Below are 18,655 nucleotides of genomic sequence, written 5' to 3'. Positions count from 1 at the left end.
TTGGTTAATACCACATTTGTTTTATTAAATTTTTCATGCTCTATAGTACTTTATTGTATGAATATGTAAAAATTTATATATTCAAATTCTGCTGGTGAGTATTTATGGAGACTCCAAGTTTTTGTTTTTGTAACACTTCCTGGTGTCAATGTCCAAAAATTTCTCTAGGGTTTAAACCTGGGATGGCATAGTTGGGTGGTAGATTTTACACACATTTATTATTTATTTATCTAAAATATGTTTTAATTGATTTGAGAGAGAGAGAGAGAGAGAGAGAGAGAGAGAGAGAGAGAGAGAGAAGGACAGAGAGATAGAAACCTCAATGAGAAAGGAACATCGATCACCTGCCTCCTGCTCCCCACACTGAGGATCAAGCCCATAACCTGAGCATGTGCCCTGACGGGTAATTGAACTGGTGACCTCTTGGTTCATGGGTCAATGTTCCACTACTGATCCACACCAGCCGGGCAGTTTTACACACATTTCAATGATCACATAATGACCTCTTATTCACATCCTAGTTTACACTCCCAACTGCAGACAATAAGAATTCCCATTAATCCACCTCCTCCTCAGCACTTGATATTAGCTGATTAATTTTTTTTTACCAAATTAGTGAGAGTGTCAAATGGTATCTCATTGTGATTTTCCAGATGGGGAAACTAAGGCACAGACCTATTGGATAACATGTCCAAGGTCACATGAATAGCTGGTAAGGGTCAGAGCTAGGATTTAGGACTCAGGTAATCCTGGATTCAGTTTTTATTCTTGGCCACTCCTCTGCACTGTCTCTCAATAGCATTGCTGAGACATGGGCTATTATTTTTGTTGAATGGAGACCTCATAATTATTGGGTGGGAATTATAAGGTGTTTTTTTTTTTTCTCCCCATATCAGTGATCAGTACCCTTGACACAGAAGAATTCAAAGATATTCTTGATCCACTTCTCCTACCCCCATACTTCCTTATTCAATAAAACAGGGATCTAATGCAGGGGTGGGCAAACTTTTTGACTCGAGGGCCACAATGGGTTCTTAAACTGGACCGGAGGGCCGGAACAAAAGCATGGATGGAGTGTTTGTGTGAACTAATATAAATTCAAAGTAAACATCATTACATAAAAGGTTACGGTCTTTTCTTTCAATAGTTTTATTCATTTCAAATGGGCCGGATCCGGCCCGCGGGCCGTAGTTTGCCCACGGCTGATCTAATGTCTTGTCAACAGCATTTATTTTTAAGAAGGTACAATTCTTGAAGTTTAGCTATTTCCTTAAGAAAAATCACAGTAGAAAGACAATTATGATCAGAACTAGGGGCCCAGTGCATGAATTCATGCACCTTGAAAGGAACTGTGGGCTGCGAGGCTGCGGTAGGCACAGGGGTGGGTGGGTCTTGGCCCATCCTCCGTGCCCCCTCCCAGCTCCTCTTGCCACGGTCTCTGGTCCCCTGTCTGCCGGGGCAGCCCTGCTCCCACTGCTCCCATGCACTGACAGTGCTGGCCCCGCTCACACCTGCTGATGGCATGGAGCAATTGGGGCCAGCACCAGCAGCAGGTGTGAGCGGCGGCTGCTGCCACCCTGATTGCCCCTCAGGAGCAGGGGGAGGTGGAGAAGCCCTCAGGGGTGATTGGGCTGGCAGCCACCACCGCTCACACCTACTTATAGCTCTGAGTGATTGGGACTGGCTTTGGCGCCAGCTGCGGGTGTGAGCGGGGCCAGCGCTGGCAGTGGGTGCAAGTAGGGCTGGCACTGGCAGCAGGTATGAGTGCCAGGCGGGAGCAAAGAATTTTCAGTAACCACCAGAGGCTCCCGCCAATGACAGCGACTGGTGCCCTGCCTTGGTCTGGTGCCCCCACTCACCTGCTCCACCATCCCGCCGTGGCCAAAGCCTGGCATGTTTCGCACACGCCTCCTCGTGGTCAGTGCACATCATAGTGACCGGTTGTTCAGATGTTTGGTTGTTCCAGTTCTGCCATTTGGTCTGTTTGCATATTAGCTTTTTATTATATAGGATAATAGAGTTGATTAGGAAAATTAAAAAATGTGTTTTCTTATTTTCTATAAGATATTAATTGAATATGAAAACATCAGCAGAGCTTTAACCGCCTTGGGCCTTGCTAGGCAGTGCTTTTCATACTGGCCATCCCAGTGTGTCACTTTGCATGACTTTGGAGTAGCTAATGCAAACTTGCTAGTGTTCTTTTTTGCCCCATATTCAGTTTCTGATTAGGAAATCCCACAATGGCTTTTTAATTTGGATCAAACTTTTTAGTGCTCATTTTTGAGGCTCTTCTTGCCCTGGTTTAGCTCATGTTGCTTTCGTGAATTATTTCTACTCCCTGCTTGTGGGCTTCTCTCCAAATCCCATCTCCCTTGCATTCACCGGGCCATATGGTTTATATCAACTCCTACCATCTCCTTGGCAGCCCACCTTCATTGTCTTCCACTCAAGTCCCTCTGAGTGCTCGTGAAGTCCCATGTCTTGGAACCACCTCCACAGATACTAAGGACACACAATGATGAATTTTCCCGACAACTCAAATGCCCATGATTTCTCCTTCCCTATTCACTTACTGTTTTTTGGGGTGTATTCCAAACTCCCCCTCCCACCCCCATGGGTGGTGTTGCCATTCTTATTTAACTATAAACCCCATGAATAGAGATGTTGCCCCACTCTGTGCTGTGCCCTGGCATTGAATCGATTCCCTGTGTACAAGTCTCACTGTTACATTTGCTAGGGTATGTGGTTGGCAAACAGAAACTTTCAATGCATTAATGTTGTCCCCTGTTGTAGGAGATAGGTTAGCCCTGGTCCCTTTCCAAAGAAATCCGGGCACTGGTGTGCTGAAGAGCTGGCCCTTTATGCTGGTCTCCCGGGGTGCTCCCAAGGACTCTGTGAGAGGAAGGGAATGAATGACAGCTTTCTTTTTCTTGGCTAGTCTTCTTTCACAAACCCTAGGAAAACAGGCAATCACTGCTGATTAGAAAAACAAAAGAAAACAGAACCAGCCAAGAAAACAAAACAAAAGCCCCTAAGCTTTCCAACATCAGCTTATATTTCTTTCTCCGAGTCCTGACCCTACCATTCTCTCTCATTCCCCTTTATTAACTCTCACTGTTGATTGTAACCATATAATCCTTTGATCCATTTGGCCCCTGGGGAATGCTTTGTTGGTGATAATTATCTAATTATCTTTTGAAGCCTTATTATAGGTATGTGTGTGTGAGGGGGGTGCTATTTACTAAGATTTACTTACAATTTTGCTTTAGATTGTCTTTTGGCCTCAGAGAATAGTTAAGTGAAAGTATTTAAAACATTGCAAAATAAGAAGGTAACAGGAAAGAGTGAGGGAAGGAGGAAGGCTGACCTCCGGGTTTGCTTTTACGGGGATGGATAGAAAGGGTCATCGATTCAGAGGGGAAGTCATGGATCCTCTCTCTGTCAGTGAGGCTGTTCATTGCAGATTTCATTCCCACAGATAAGTCACTTACGCTATATGTAGGTGTTTGAGAAGGGAATGGAAAAGGCCTCACTTGGTCCCTAAGTAGTCACCTCTGATAGCAAAGTGAAGAATCCGACTGTGCTCGCTTTTTAAAGTTTACTTGTGTTTATTTACGATTGTTACTACATGAAAGGATACTGTCTGGGTTATATTAGTGCCTGTGTAATCAAAGCACTAGGCAGGTACCCTGAAGTTATTGCCATATAATTCTTATGTGAGGATAATTGTAACTCCACTTGTCTATTTTATTTTCTATGTAATTTTATTTATTATTTATTTTTGAATTGATGAGAGAGAGAGAGAGAGAGAAAGAGAGAGAGAGAGAGAGAGAGAAAGAGAGAGAGAGAGAGAGAGAGAGAGAGAGAGAGAGAGAGAGAGAGAGAAACATCAATGTGAGAGTGAAACATTGATTGGTTGCCTCCAGCACGCACCCTGACTTGGAGTCGAACCCATAACCTGGGTATGTGCCCTGACCAGGGATTGAACCCTTGACCTTTCAGGGCATGGGACAAAGCTCCATGTAACTGAGCCACTCGGGCCAGGGCTCCATTTGTCTGTTTTCTATTGAACTGGAAACCCTAATTTCCAATGAAAACATTTCCCTGCTGTGCTCCACTCCCAGGTCAGGCTTATTTTAAGGCAAGAACTGGGTAGCGCTGATGACTGGCTGCCCTGAATCATGATATCAGCCTAAGCATCTCTTACCATGATCATCTAGCTTCAGAATACTAAACTGTGTTGTGACTTGTTCAGCTAGTTCCTGGAAGGTTAGTCCTGGATATGCTCCTTCCACTTGTATTAGCCGCCTAGAAGCATGTTTCCGTGTGTTTCTGTTTGCCCAGGCTGTGTGCCACGGCTCCCGAGGCCTGTGCGGTCCTGGATGGAGCTGGGAAAATACTCTGCAGTCCAGCTCTTGCCGAATTAGCAAGTCAAACAAACGCTTCCTTTTTTTCCAGCTTTCTATGCCAGTCCTCATTTTCTGGGTCTATTTTGGTTGTGCAGAACTTTAGGATGTGACTTTCTCGGCTTCATACAACATTCGTTCCCCCATCAACATGACCCCACAGAACACTTAGAAGCCGTTACTACTCTAGCACTTCCCTTCCCCAGACTGCAACCTGGGGGACTGCGCCTCCCCTCTTCAGAGCCAGAAGAGTATGCAGCATGGAGAGAGCCATAGAACTACCTCCTTCCAGGCTGACCTGGGCCAGCTATGTGGCCTTGAGCAAGTGACTTAACCTCAACTGAGCCGCAGTTTTTTCATCCTTAAAATGGGGGTGATGCCAATAACAGTACATATCTAGTAGATTTTCTATGAGGATTATATTAGATCACACAGGTAAAACTATGCCGGCACTTCTTTGCTTGCAAATGTGGACAAAAGGAAGGGACCGAGAAGAACAGTAAAAGTGCAAGAGAAAGCAAGAAAATCCCTCCATGCCAAATACCCAAAATGGGAATATATTTTTCTATAAATCGACCTTACATATCCTGACTTAGGAAATTATTCAAATCTATTATTTTCTAAATTTTCTGGAACGAAACAATCCCTTCAGGTTACAACCCAAGTGGGCCAGGAGTGACTTCTGTCATTCTGGGCAAATGGCCGCCTGAGCCAGGATGGTGGGGTCAGGCAGAGATGAGAGCCTTGGTCTTGGCGTGAGATGAACCAGCCGCTGGCAGCTCCGTCCTTTGCGGGCTGGGTAATCAGGCAGGCCACTTCTCAGGCTGGGCTGGCTGCCTTCTAAGGCCTCTGAGTCAGGAAAGAAGACCGGGTGATGACACACATAAGGAGAACCCCAAAATGCCATCTTCAGTTTTGGAAAGGTTTTTGGAGACACCTATGCCATGCTTTGTCTGGAGCAAGTGCGTGGATTCCTGCAGATAAGTGTCCGTGTGTTTTTTCTGCTGCTGATGATGGGCAGTGCCACTATTTCCACCTGTCACCACAGGCCCACTCTCTGAAAAGAAAGGGAATCGGCCTGGCAGGTGCGTCGGTGCTGCAGGCCGCTCTCACCCTGGGGCTTTCTTCAGCAAGTAACAAGCACGTAACTGTTTCATTACGCAGCGTCCACCTTTTCTCCTGACAAGGCGAAGCCCCGTGGTTTCTTGAAAAGGGGATTTGTAGTCAGCCAGAACCCACTCAATTTTGCTTTGTCTGGTGACATTTCCATACTCCCTTTCACCCTGGTCAGTGAAGGTAATTATGTCAGCCACTGCAAAAACAACTGAGAGTGGTGTTTTACAAGAAAGCAAAAAGGTCATTTGAGCCATACTGTTTCAGCGGCTGCTGGCTGTTTCTCTGACCATGCCTCTGTCTGCTCCTCATCTCTACCCTGATTAACCCTATGGGCTTCCTCACATTCTCAGAAAGTGTGCCCCCCCACCCCACCCCACAAAGCCATTCTTCTTTGAGCATCTGATTTCCCAGTGATCCTTCCTTTCTTTAAGCTCCTTTTATCTTTGAGGAAGAGGAGGATAGTCTTGGCTAAAGTTATATTCTGAAAATGGAGTTGCTGGTTGCTGAGTGAGATTTTCATTGATATTAAAAAAAAAAAAAAATGTCGCCCTGGGTGGGTGGCTCCGTTAATTGGAGCATCATTCTATACACCAAAAGGTTGCAGGTTTGATTCCCAGACAAGGGAACATACCTAAGTTGTAGGTTTGCCCCCGCCCCCCCGCCCCCAGTCAGGGTGGGTACTGGAGGTAACTGATCACTATTTCTCTCTCAAATCAATGTTTCTCTCTCTCTCTCTCTCTCTCTCTCTCTCTCTCTCTCTCTCTCTCTCCCTCCCTCTTCCTTCCTCTCTCTAAAATTAATAAACATATCCTTGGATGAGGATAAAAAATAAAAAGTGTATTTGGCTTCACATCTCTCTCTGAGTCTTGGAAGGTGGTCTACCAGCACCCCCTATTTTCTGACTCACTTATCCTACTCCATTTCAGACACATCCTATCCCTCTTTATCACGTGAAACTGCTTATCACTTCTTCCTCCATGCCTCTCCGCTGGCTGGTCCCATCTTTTCTGTCAATGCTCATCTTCCCCTTATGAAAAATATCTTGCAACTTCCCTCGGGAATCTCTCAATCAATTTCCCTATTTCTTAGGCAACCAGGGGCTACATTTGGATGTGTAAATACACATGTCTGATGTTATAGAGACTCCTACTTTTCTTAAGAGTATATGCATCACCCCTTGGCCGGGTAGCTCAGTTGGTTAGAGCATCAACCCGATATGCTAAGGATGTGCGTTTGATCCCCAGTCAGGGCACGTACAAGAATCAACCAATGAATGCATACATAAGTGGAACAACAAATCAATGTCTCTCTCTTTCTCTAAAATAAATTTTAAAAAAGAGTATATGCATTACTACAGAGAATGAAGATTTTATCTCCATTTTATTTCTCTTCACAGCAACTGGACAGTAAAATCTGCTCTGTAATAAATATCATTAAGGTTTTATTCATATACTGAAGCCTATTCTATTTTGGATCTTTTGAGCAAGCTTCTGAACTAACCATTTACTTTCTGATTCTTGCTTCTAAGGTGTTATTGCTTAGTCAATTTAGCATAGCATTGAAGTGAAAGACTTTTCATGTCAATGAAATAAAATGCTTACTTTTTCTACATTTCAGTTAATATCTGTCGTATGCTGATATTAAAGGGAAGATTCAAAATCAGTGTCCTATTATAACTGAATTGCAAATACAAATTATCCCATCTATATTTACACTTATGAGTGAGAGCAGGCTCTACAGTTCTATCTTTATTTTAAATTGTACACTTTTTGCTAGATGGGCATTTTGCTGGTGTATGTCTCTGAAAGTGACCTTTGCTCTATTAACTCCTCCTTGGCTTTACTTTTGTTCCAATTTAGTTTTTGGCTAAATCTGATCTTCTCGGTGAAAAAGGCCCTCAGGTTACTGAGTGGTCAGAGTGCTGCTGGGTGATGATAAGGTGCTTCATGTGCACCTGGAGCCGGATGACCCATACAGCGATCATCTCTTAAGCTCCAGAACACATTTATTTGTACTTGGATCCCGGCCTTAAACACCATTTCCCATGCAGTCTTGATGTTTGGTTAAAACCAGTCACCATCCATCACTTTCAGGCCGCATCAGTTCTGTGCACAGATATCACTGAGAGACACATGAGCATACTTTTCCAACCTAAGTTCCTTTTAGAGGTCCTGAAGGACACTGTTAAATACATCAAATGAGTGCCAGGGACCTATCACAGGAAGGATGCGGCCTGACCTTGAGGGAAGGGATGCAGCCAGATGCCCTGATGCTATCTCTAAGATCCGCCAGGAAAGTCATGAGGTGCTAAGGCCCTGACTTGGTACCTTCCACTCATTTGTGAGGCTCACAAGGGCCTTATTTATTGGTTCTTCTACTTCTCTTACCCTCTCAGGATTAGAGCCTTATCATCCAAAGGCCAGGAAAACAGAAATAAACAAAATCTGTTGATCTCAATGACATTTTCTCAACAATCTGGGGACAAAGGACCTTGAGAGAATTCTTGAATTTTGTTTTAAAATCTCTTACATTGCTGAAGTAGTTTTCAATGTACTAAGCATTTTAATAGGTATTACTTGATTCAAAGGTTAAGAAGGACAAAGAGTATTATGTGTACTATAATTGTTTTGGGTTCATGAATTTTAGTAAGGTGTAGTCAGATTTAAAAACTTTTACAAATGTGAAAAATCCTCCCTGAGGGTAGAAGCTTAACATTTATTGAACAAAAATAGTTCAAGGAATTCTGTAATATTGATGCTAAAAATAAATTTATATTTTTTTAGTTTTAAGGGAATAGTTGGATATTACTCTTGAAGGTAGTACTATGTAAAAAAAATGTTGACCTACTATATACAAAGTTGATAATACAGCATTGCTACAGAAAACATTAATTTTGAGTTGTATAGATAGTTTTTAAAATTTTTTTAACTTGGCCCTAGCTGGTTTGGCTCAGTGGATAAAATGTTGGCCTGGGGACCTACTCGTCTGGGTTCTATTCCCGTCAGGGGCATGTACCTTGCCTAGCCTGGGCCCTGGTCAGGGCTCGTGCAGGAGGCAACCAATTGGTGTGTTTTTATCACATTGATATTTCTGTCGTTCCCTCTCTCTTCCACTCTCTCTAAAAATCAATGGAAAAATATCCTCGGGGGAGGATTAAAAAATTATTTTTTTTAAATTGATGAGAGAGAGAGAGAGAGAGAGATATTTATTTGTTATTCTACTTTATTTATGCATTCATTGATTGATTCTTTTATGTGCCCTGACCCGGGATCAAGCCCAAAACTGGGGTGTAAAAAGACGATGTTCTAACCAACTGAGCTACCCTGGCCAGGGCAGTTGTATAGATTCTTTTTTTTTTGTTTAAATTAAATCTTTATTGTTCAGATTATTACAGTTGTTCCTCTTTTTCCCCCCCCATAGCTCCCCTCCACCCGGTTCCCTCCCCACCCTCTGCCCTTACCCCCTCCCCTGTCCTCATCCATAGGTGTATGATTTTTGTCCAGTCTCTTCCCGCACCCCCCCACATCCTTTCCCCCCTGAGAATTGTAAGTCCACTCCCTTTCTATGCCCCTGATTCTATTATATTCACCAGTTTATTCTGTTCATCAAATTATTTATTCACTTGATTTTTAGATTCACTTGTTGATAGATATGTATTTGTTGTTCATAATTTGCATCCTTACCTTTTTCTTCTTCTTCCTCTTCTTAAACGATACCTTTTAGCATTTCATATAATACTGGTTTGGTGGTGATGAACTCCTTTAGCTTTTTCTTATCTGTGAAGCTCTTTATCTGACCTTCTATTCTGAATAATAGCTTTGCTGGGTAAAGTAATCTTGGTTGTAGGTTCTTGCTATTCATCACTTTGAATATTTCTTGCCACTCCCTTCTGGCCTGCATAGTTTCTGTTGAGAAACCAGCTGACAGTCGTATGGGTACTCCCTTGTAGGTAACTAACTGTTTTTCTCTTGCTGCTTTTCAGATTCTCTCTTTGTCTTTTGCTCTTGGCATTTTAATTATGATGTATCTTGGTGTGGTCCTCTTTGGATTCCTTTTGTTTGGGGTTCTCTGTGCATCCTGGACTTGTAAGTCTATTTCTTTTGCCAGGTAGGGGAAGTTTTCTGTCATTATTTCTTCAAATAGGTTTTCAATATCTTGCTCTCTCTCTCTCTCTTCTTCTGGTACACCCATAATTCAGATGTTGGTACACTTGAAATTGTCCCAGAAGCTCCTTATACTATCTTCATATTTTTGGATTCTTTTTTCTTTTTGTTTTTCCAGTTGGGTGTTTTTTGCTTCTTTGTATTTCAAATGTTTGACTTGATTCTTGGGATCCTCTAGTCTGCTGTTGGATCTCTGTATAATATTTTTTATTTCAGTCAGTGTATGCTTACTTTCTAGTTGGTCCTTTTTCATATCTTTCAGGGTCTCACTAGATTTATCGAGGGTCTCACTAAATTTATTGGCGGTTTCTAGAAAATTCTTGAAAAACCTTACAACCATGGTTTTGAACTCTATATCCAGTAGTTTGCTTTCCTCCATTTATGTCATTTGTGACCTGTTTCTTTGTCTTTGCATTTTGGCTGCTTCCCTGTGTTGGTAGAGTGGCTTTCTGTGCTAGGTGTCCTGTATGGCCCAGTGGCTCAGCCTCCCCAATTACCTAAGGTGGACACTCTTGGTGCACCCCTTTGTGGGCTTTGTGCACAGTCTTGTTGTAGTTAAGCCTTGATTGTTGTAGGTATCACTGGGAGGAATTGACCTCCAGGCCAATTGGCTGTGAGAATCAGCAGTGGTTATGGTGGGAAAACTTCTGTGCTGGAGACACACTTATGGGGGCAAGACTTGCTTCAGTGGGGCTTTGGTGCTCCCTGAGTCTGCCCCCTGAGTGTGTCCCTTATGGATCTGAGGAGCTGTAATCTGGATGGTCCTCCTCTGACCACTGGGTACACTGGCTCTTGGATCTCTAAGGAGGTGCTAATTTAGCCTCTGCCTGAAGCTACCCAGCAGGAGCTACGGAGAGATCTGAAGATTCCTCTTCTTTGTTTGGGGTTTGGAGATGCCCAAATGAGGCCCAACTATTAAGCAATGCAAGCTGCTGTGGGGCCTTGGGCCTTCTTTTGGATGTTTTGGGTCTCTCTGACACAGCTGCAGTTTGTTAGGTAATTTTAGATTGCAAAGGGCCAGGGCATTCATATGCAAAAGCCTCTGCGCACAGCTTGGGTGGGGCGGGGTCTCAGGGAATCAACAGGGTGGAGCAAACAGCTATGGCTGATCCTCAGCCCTACCCTAAGAGGCCCCTCATCTCAGTGTCCCAGTAATCACTGCAAGCACCTCTGAGAGAAAGCCGCCCTCGAGTTCCGACCAATGCCAGACAGTCCAGTTTCTCCCCGTATGAGTCTGGGTCCCCGGAGAATCACCTGGAACTGGCGTTCAGAGCCATTGGGAGCTTGAGACTCCCTCCCAATTGAAAAAGACAACCGTGTCCTCAGTTGTCAGCCCTTTCCACGTGCGCCTCTGTACCTCTGCACTTTACTTCTGTACCTCCTCTGAGTCTCAGTGTGCTTTTCTCTTTCCTTCTAGTTGTAGAATTTCCACTCAGCCAGCCTTCCTGTGGTTCTGGATGATGTCCGTTTTGTCTTTTAGTTGTATTTTTGAAGTGGTTGTGCAAGGCAGCAATTTCAAATGTTTACTTATGCCATCATCTTGGTTTCTCCTCAATTGTATAGATTCTTAAGAAGATATATTCCCCAACCTTTCTGGCCCCCCTCTGACTGTTGGCACAAATTTTACACAACTGGATGAAAGTAACATACTGTGACAGTGGAAGAATGTGAATCCAATTGGCCCCTGAACCTGTGAACCTGTCTTCACTCACCTAATGCTAAAATAAATAAATAAATAAATAAATAAACCCACAAAATTGTAACACTAATCCAAGCTTGCTACTGATGTTCTAGGAAGTAACATGCATTATTGCTTAGTACAGGACTCTGGTTTGATGTGTAATATAAGCAGTTCTGGTCTGTTGAGATATTTGCAATGGTATTTCAGTGCATCTGATAAGCACCATTAGATACCAAAAAGATTTTATTTTATTTTTTTATTTTTTAAAATATATTTTATTGATTTTTTACAGAGAGGAAGGGAGAGGGATAGAGAGTTAAAAACATCGATGAGAGAGAAACATCGATGAGAGAGGAACATCGATCAGCTGCTCCTGCACACTCCCTGCTAGGGATGTGCCCGAAACCCAGGTACATGCCCTTGACCAGAATCGAACCTGAGACCCTTCAGTCTGCAGGCCGACGCTCTATCCACTGAGCCAAACTGGTTAGGGCAAGATACCAAAAAGATTTTAAAACATTTCCAACCCCAAAATTGATGACTAGGTTCAGCAGGGGCCAGTCAAGTGGGTCTCTTTTACCTCCTGGAACATCTGCCTTGATCCAGGGTTCAAAGAACTTTGAAATGACGGCTAGTTGAATCACCAGGCCACCAGTATCTACCAAGTATTTATTAAGTACTTCACATACTTCCTGTACTAAGAAGTTTTCAGTGAAGGATGAAGTCTGGATAAAACAAAGAAAAAATAATCAATCAAATCCCGGTTCTCATGCTTGTGGCTTAATTGCAGTGATGGGACTTGGGTATGTGAAACAACCAAAGAACAATTTCACAACAACACATAAACAAATGGAATTTGGGGAGAGACATCTGGTCCCTGCACTTTTCTAGCCAATTCCAGGGGTGAATAAGGGAAGGGGAACGGACTGTTTCGGAAGGGAACTGTCCCGGGCCTCTGGCAGCAAGGTGGAGTTTTTCTGCCAGGAGGGAACACTGGATGGGAGCTGTTTGTTTTTTCTCCAAACAGGAAACCTCTTCCATGCTAATAGTAGCTTCAAAAGGATTGCTGCAGCGGATGGAAAGAACCCATATACATTCACGCATTCACTTAGCAGGGACTAATTGAAGTGGAGGATTAACTCTGTCATTAGACAGAAGCAAAACCTCTTTATGTCTTGTCTCCCATCTACGGTTATACTTTAAGAGAGATTTGGCACAGGTGGTGTTTGAATATTAGACCACTGCCGCATTGAATGGCCTTTTAGTTGCCACTGATGGATTAATCCCAATGATGATAAGAGGATAATAAGATTTGTCAGATGTGTGCTCTGCATCCTCCATATTTCGGCGATGGAGGGGAAGCTGGTAGGCTGAGTGTGAGGGATAAAGGACTAGAGTTCAGTAAGTGATTCTTCCCTCCTCTCCTGCCTCCTCCAGCCAAGCAGTCTCTTCTCTCACATCTGATTATTAAATGGAGATTCTGGATTGAGCTTCCTTAGATAGAATTACTAATTCAATTCTACAAACAATTGTCTGCCTGCCTGGTCTTCTTACCTTTCTTCTTCCTGCTGCAAAAAGCTGGTCCTTCAGGTGAGCAGTTCTCAGCCACTTTTATTTTTCTGCTGAGATACTCAGGACATAAAACAGATGATATTGTATGCAAAATACACTCCTACAGTGGCACAGGTAGCAAAGGCCTTTTCCTGTTCGTGGCCTTTTCCCAATGCTCCCTGGGAGTCAACAAATCCCCTGACTCAATGGACATCACAGTGCACAGGTGTGATGAGACAGATTGTACTTTCCCCAAACGGTGATCGCCTTATCATCCATCCCACAGTCTTCTTCAATGTGACTTTGACACTCTTTCCATTAAGATATGGGGTCTACGTCCGCTCTCTTGAATGTGGACAAAATTGAGATGACAGCAGAAGTGATACCATGTGATTTCCAAGGCAACATGACTTCCATTAGGCTCTCCTTATGAAGGTTGCTTTTTAAACTCAGCCACCATTTCAGGAGGAAGTCCAAGCAGCCCGAGGAGACCCGCAGAAGAGGAACCAAAGTTCCTAGCTGAAGCCAGCACTCAGCTACCATTTTGAAAGTGGATCTCTCAGCTTTCAGTGGGGCTTCCCCAGCTGATGCCAGGTGGAACAGAGACAAACTGTTTCTGCTGAATCCAGCCCAAATTGCACATTTTTGATCAAAATAAATCATTGTTGTTTTAAACATCTATGTTTTGGGATGGTTTGCTAACAGAGAACTGATACAAATGTGTTTGTTATTATAAGAATAATCTTGGAACTTTTCTATATTATTAAAAAACTCTCAGAATTTTAACCTATTATTATTAACAAATAACTTGACACATATCTTATTATCAACTTTCAAAACCTCCTCTAGGCCTCGATTAAAATGCAGAGGTCTTTAGAAATATTTAAATGCTCCTTTCTCTCACTTCATCTTAGACTTGTTTGATATGACTATGCAAAATAATATTAATTACAGTCATTTTCACAAACTGTTTCTCATCTATGCCTAATTAGCATAATCACAGTGTGTGTGTTAGATTACCTTTGCTGTGTTTGATGATTATCTTAAATTTCATTTTGGGGAGCTAAGCCTTCACAGTTTGTTGCTCATGTACTGTGGGTGTTGGCTGCTCATAAAGCAGAGAAATAAGTCTGCTATGGAAAATCTATGCAGAATATGGATGTCACAGAAGTGGGTGCTTGGGCAGCTGTCAGCGCCAGCTTTCTGGTGGCTAAGCTGTAAGTAACTTTGAATAAAGGAAAAATATGAAGACTCCAGTGATGTTGAGCTTGAGGAAAAGGTAAACAACATTTGCCCTGGTGTGCTCACTATTCAGTGTCTCCTTTGGCATCATAGAATCGCCACTGAAAGCCACAAATTGACTTCATTTTGTATGTGATGAATTCATGAAACTTTTATCTGGGGCCATTTGTTTTCACTTTTGTCCATCCTGCTCCAAGTTAAACCAAGGAGAAATTGCGTGGTGGAAAGAACTGTGAGCCAGAGGTTAGAAACAATAAAAGAAAAGAAAATATAAAAGAAACAAAAAATAAAATAAAATAACCAAAGTCCCTCTTTTCCTGAGCTGGATTCTAACTGTGTGACCTTGGAAATGTCAAGTCACTTCTCAAGGCCCAGTTTCCTCATTTATGAATGGAGAGGGTTAGCCTAAGGCTAAATACGGCTGCAGAATGTGGAATATGACAACTTCTGAAAGGGTCATTTTAGGCTGTCATTCTTGCTTTGCAGATAAAAATATTTAGGAGTAAAATATATGCGGAACTTGGCAACGTTAGATATATATTTATGATTCCCAGTGAGTCAACTGATTTTGCCCCCTGAGTCTCCACAAGCCTCTGTTTGTTCAGTGGTTTCTGTTTTTACTTTTAATTTTTTTTCCCCAGAATTAAAAAAAAAAAAAAGATTTCGGTGATTTCTGTCATTAGGAGAATATAATTTGGCAATAAAATTATTTAAAAATTTGAAAGTAACTGAACCTGAAAGATTAAAATTTTTCAATAGACTAATTTATTGAAACTCTCTTTGATATATAATAATGTAGTTATTTCAGTTGATTTATTGAGAATTACAAGCAAATATGTGGCTTTGCCAAGTTCTGTGTGTGTTTTGTTCTTAAATATTTTCATCTGCAAAGCAAGAATCACAGCTGTAAAGTATCCCTATGGAAGTAGTCCTACGCCAAATTCTAGAGCTGTAATTGGCCTTCGTCTAACCTCATCTCACAGATGCAAAATGGTGCTTTCTCAGTGTAATGGGGTTAAAAAATGAGCATTCCATGGTGTTCTACACAGAAGACTGTAATGGTCAGATTCTCTGTTCCTTGAGCTCATTTGCAAGGCAGAGGCTCAAAAGAACCCACTTGTTCTCCGTTTACCTAATAAGAGGACTGAAGCTTGGTAACTAACCCAAGGTTATATCTAGTTAATGGCTTAAACCCAGTCAGTATAAGTCTAGATTCAATTACGCTATATCCCTTCCTACTTTGGATTTCTTGCCAAAATGTCAGTTTCCTGATAGGATGGCGTGTATTTTGTAGTTATATTTCCACATCCTTGACAGGGTTTGGCATGGCAGGAGCAGGCAGGCCAGCCAGCGGCCCCAGGCACTGGTTTGTCCCTACACTGATTCCAGGGGAGAGGCCATTTTTTCTTCCATGCATGGATGTCTGAGGATGTCTTGACTCTGGGGAATCCAGGTCTCAGGAACAGAGACTGAAAACAGATTCCTTCCTGGCCATCTTGACTTCTCAGTTCTAGTATTCTGCCTTGGGATGTTTACTGGACAGCCATTTATTGGAAGGCATAGCACTGAAGGAAAAAGAAATCATTTCAGGTGAACTAATGATTCAACTTCTAGCCTCTAAAAATGACACAGTTCTCAGTTCTCTACCCCCTTACATTTCTAACTACCTAAGTTTATGTGACGTTAATTGCCCAGGAATTTATTCATTTACTTATCAATCTTTTGTTCCATTAATAATTTGACTTCTTTTGCTTCTTTGCACTTGGGGCATTGCTTCTTCAGTGTAAAGGAGTTTTAAGACAGGCAAGAAGACAAACTCAGAGCTCAAGAAATAATAAGGGGTAATACTATAATCAGAACAACTCAATTATTTGTTTTTGAGCTTGATCTTTCAGAAGGTTATTATCTGGAGTTGCGACTAATGGATTCAGGCTTTCTTTATGCAGAGGAAATTTTCAACAACAGTGTTCATGGGGAAGGACATTAATCAGGAGAGAGAAGTGGGCCTTGTGCTTAATAATGTTTGCATAATAGCTACCCTTGGGTGTATTGCTTGACTTAAAATAAATATTCATGCTTTCTATCTCCAGTGCAATTGGAAATTATTCATGGTTATGATTCTGTTATATGATCTACCTGCTCGTGTAGACTTTAAGCTGGGAGGCTGTTGGAAATGAAGACATAAATCACAATGCTTGTGATGAGTCTGGGGTAGAAACTGAAGGGGGCTATAATGTGGGCAATCTGGAGAACATGAGCCGAGAGCAGGTTTCTAGGAGGGGAGGAGCAGAGTCATACTGGCATGCTTGAGAACATTCATGTACTTTTAGCTCTTCAGTAGCACCTCATCCCCTGAGATAAAGTCCAAGTGCCTTCTCCGGACATAAATGGTGCTCACTGGAGTGGTCCCTGTGACTGTGGCACATTGCCCGAGACCACTCTCCACCTCAGATGTGCTCACATGCAGCTCTTTGCAGGTTCCCTCAGACACCATGACTTGTAACTTCCAGGTCTTTGTTCATATCCTACCTTTATTTTGCAAGAATTTTCCAAACCTCCTTTGCTAATTACTTCTACTTATCATGGAAGAGTTGGCTTAAGCTTTACTTCATCTAAGAAACTCCCCCGCCCGCTTCCCCTTCTTCCCTTCCTTCCTTCCTTCCTTCCTTCTTTCCTTCCTTCCTTCCTTCCCTCCCTCCCTCCCTCCCCCCTTTCCTTTCTCCTCCCCTCCCTTCCATCCTTCCTTCCTTCCTTCCATTCACTTTTTACTTAAATAGACTTGGTCCTGGGGAATTCCTTCATTGTCTTGATTTATTACTTACACCAAATTTTATTACACAAGTGCTTTAAGTTAATGAATTCATTTTTCTTTTCTCTCTCCTTTATTGCTTTTTTCCCTCTATTTCTCTCTTTTTTTTCTTTTAATTTCTGGGAAAGGTTTTAATATGATCTTGAAAACCATAGGCTGTATGCTACTTTGAACAAGTGTGTGTGAGTTTCAGCTCTGCATTAACTGCCCGCTCAGGCAATTTCCCTTACCTCAATTCTTTCCTAATATGGGTAATCTACTTCAGTGAAGAGAGCATCCTGTAGCATAAAAGTCCAAGCTGATTTGTTTTCTTATACTTGCAATCACTAATATTTTCTTCGGCCTCTCCCTCCCTGACTCTGAGGTAGGCTTTACATCTTGGAGTTACACAGCATCCCTTTGGTTTCTTCAGCAGAGCCTTCACCTGATGGGCACTGTATTAACAGAGCTATGTCTGCTTGACTCCACACACCAATTTTACCCTGTTGCTAGGCTCCTTTCTGAAGTGTTTGCATGCCATTTTCATGTATAGTCTCAAAAGTCCTGAAAGCTACCCCTCTGGTAATATTACATATCTATTTATAAAGCTTTTTTGTTTGTTTGTTTTATCCCTACTACAGAGAGATGAGCAGGACAGCTGTTAAACTTATCTAGTAAATTACAGATATTAGAATTAAGACTCCAATCCAGTGCCTTTTCCACAACACTATAAGCTTTATAACCTATAGAGACTATTTTCTTCTATTTTCTATACGCCTCTAGTAGACCTTGCATTGTGAGCTCACAGAGGGCACTAGATAGAGACCTGGACTGGACACAGGGACCTGCATGATGGTGATGACTGGACGACCACTAGCTCTGTGCCCCAAGAGAGTCACTTTACTCTGAACCCCAGTGTCCATCCATAATATGAAGAATGAGACACGTTTTCTTAGGTTCTTTTGACCTAATATTTTATTAACTCCTCTTGTCTTATTTTTATCTCTCTCCTTTTCTCCTTTCTCTTTGCCATCTTTTCAGCCCATCCAACAACTACCTGTTGTGCATTGAGATGTACACAGCATTGTGCATGTGCCTTAGGGAGATGGAATGAGTATGTTGCTTACAGCTTGTTATGGAAACATTCTTCCCTCTCTTTCCTGTTCCCCCCTTTTCCTCTATTCTTTCTTCTTCCTTCTTCCTCCATGTTCAAGCAGCCCTCATCATTTCCGTGGGTTTTCAAGGCTTCTGCTTTGATCAGCGGGAAGGCACTGGGTCGTGGGCCAGTGAATGAGCTTAACATGCCTCTGGTCCTTTGCCTCTGGTCCCTCAGGGCTCGTCAATGCTCCGTGTAAAAGTTTGGAGGGCTTTGCTCAGGGACTGTCAAAGGCTCCGTGTACTTTGGTGCATGATACTGACTTGTTGGCTAACCCTATAATGGGAGACGACTCAAACAAGAACAATAAATTGACACTTTGAAAAATACATTATTTTCTTCTAAATTTTTGTGACATTAAAGCCTAAAATAATCTATCTTTGGTTTAGTTTTAGGTATTTATATTTCAAAAGCCACCATTTCCAACCTATTGCATATAATCCCCCTAGAAACCATAATTGCCCTTAGACATAGGTATATTCTGTTCCTCTTTTATCAGTCATATTTTCTCATTCCTATTCTACACCCCACATGACATGCACATACTCTTCT

General features: G+C 42.3%; 1 protein-coding gene across 2 annotated transcripts in view; it reads left to right on the top strand.

Annotated features, from left to right (window-relative positions):
* DGKI (diacylglycerol kinase iota) overlaps positions 1-18,655 on the top strand; it is a 196,126-nt gene that overhangs the window by 158,966 nt on the left and 18,505 nt on the right. The gene's annotated exons all lie outside the window — the stretch shown is intronic.

This window comes from Myotis nattereri, assembly GCF_964212035.1.
Source record: "Myotis nattereri genome assembly, chromosome: 11".
NCBI classification, from domain to species: Eukaryota; Metazoa; Chordata; class Mammalia; order Chiroptera; family Vespertilionidae; genus Myotis; species Myotis nattereri.
The sequence above is the reverse complement of the archived record's forward strand: the minus strand, read 5'-3'. Positions and strand labels throughout refer to the sequence as shown.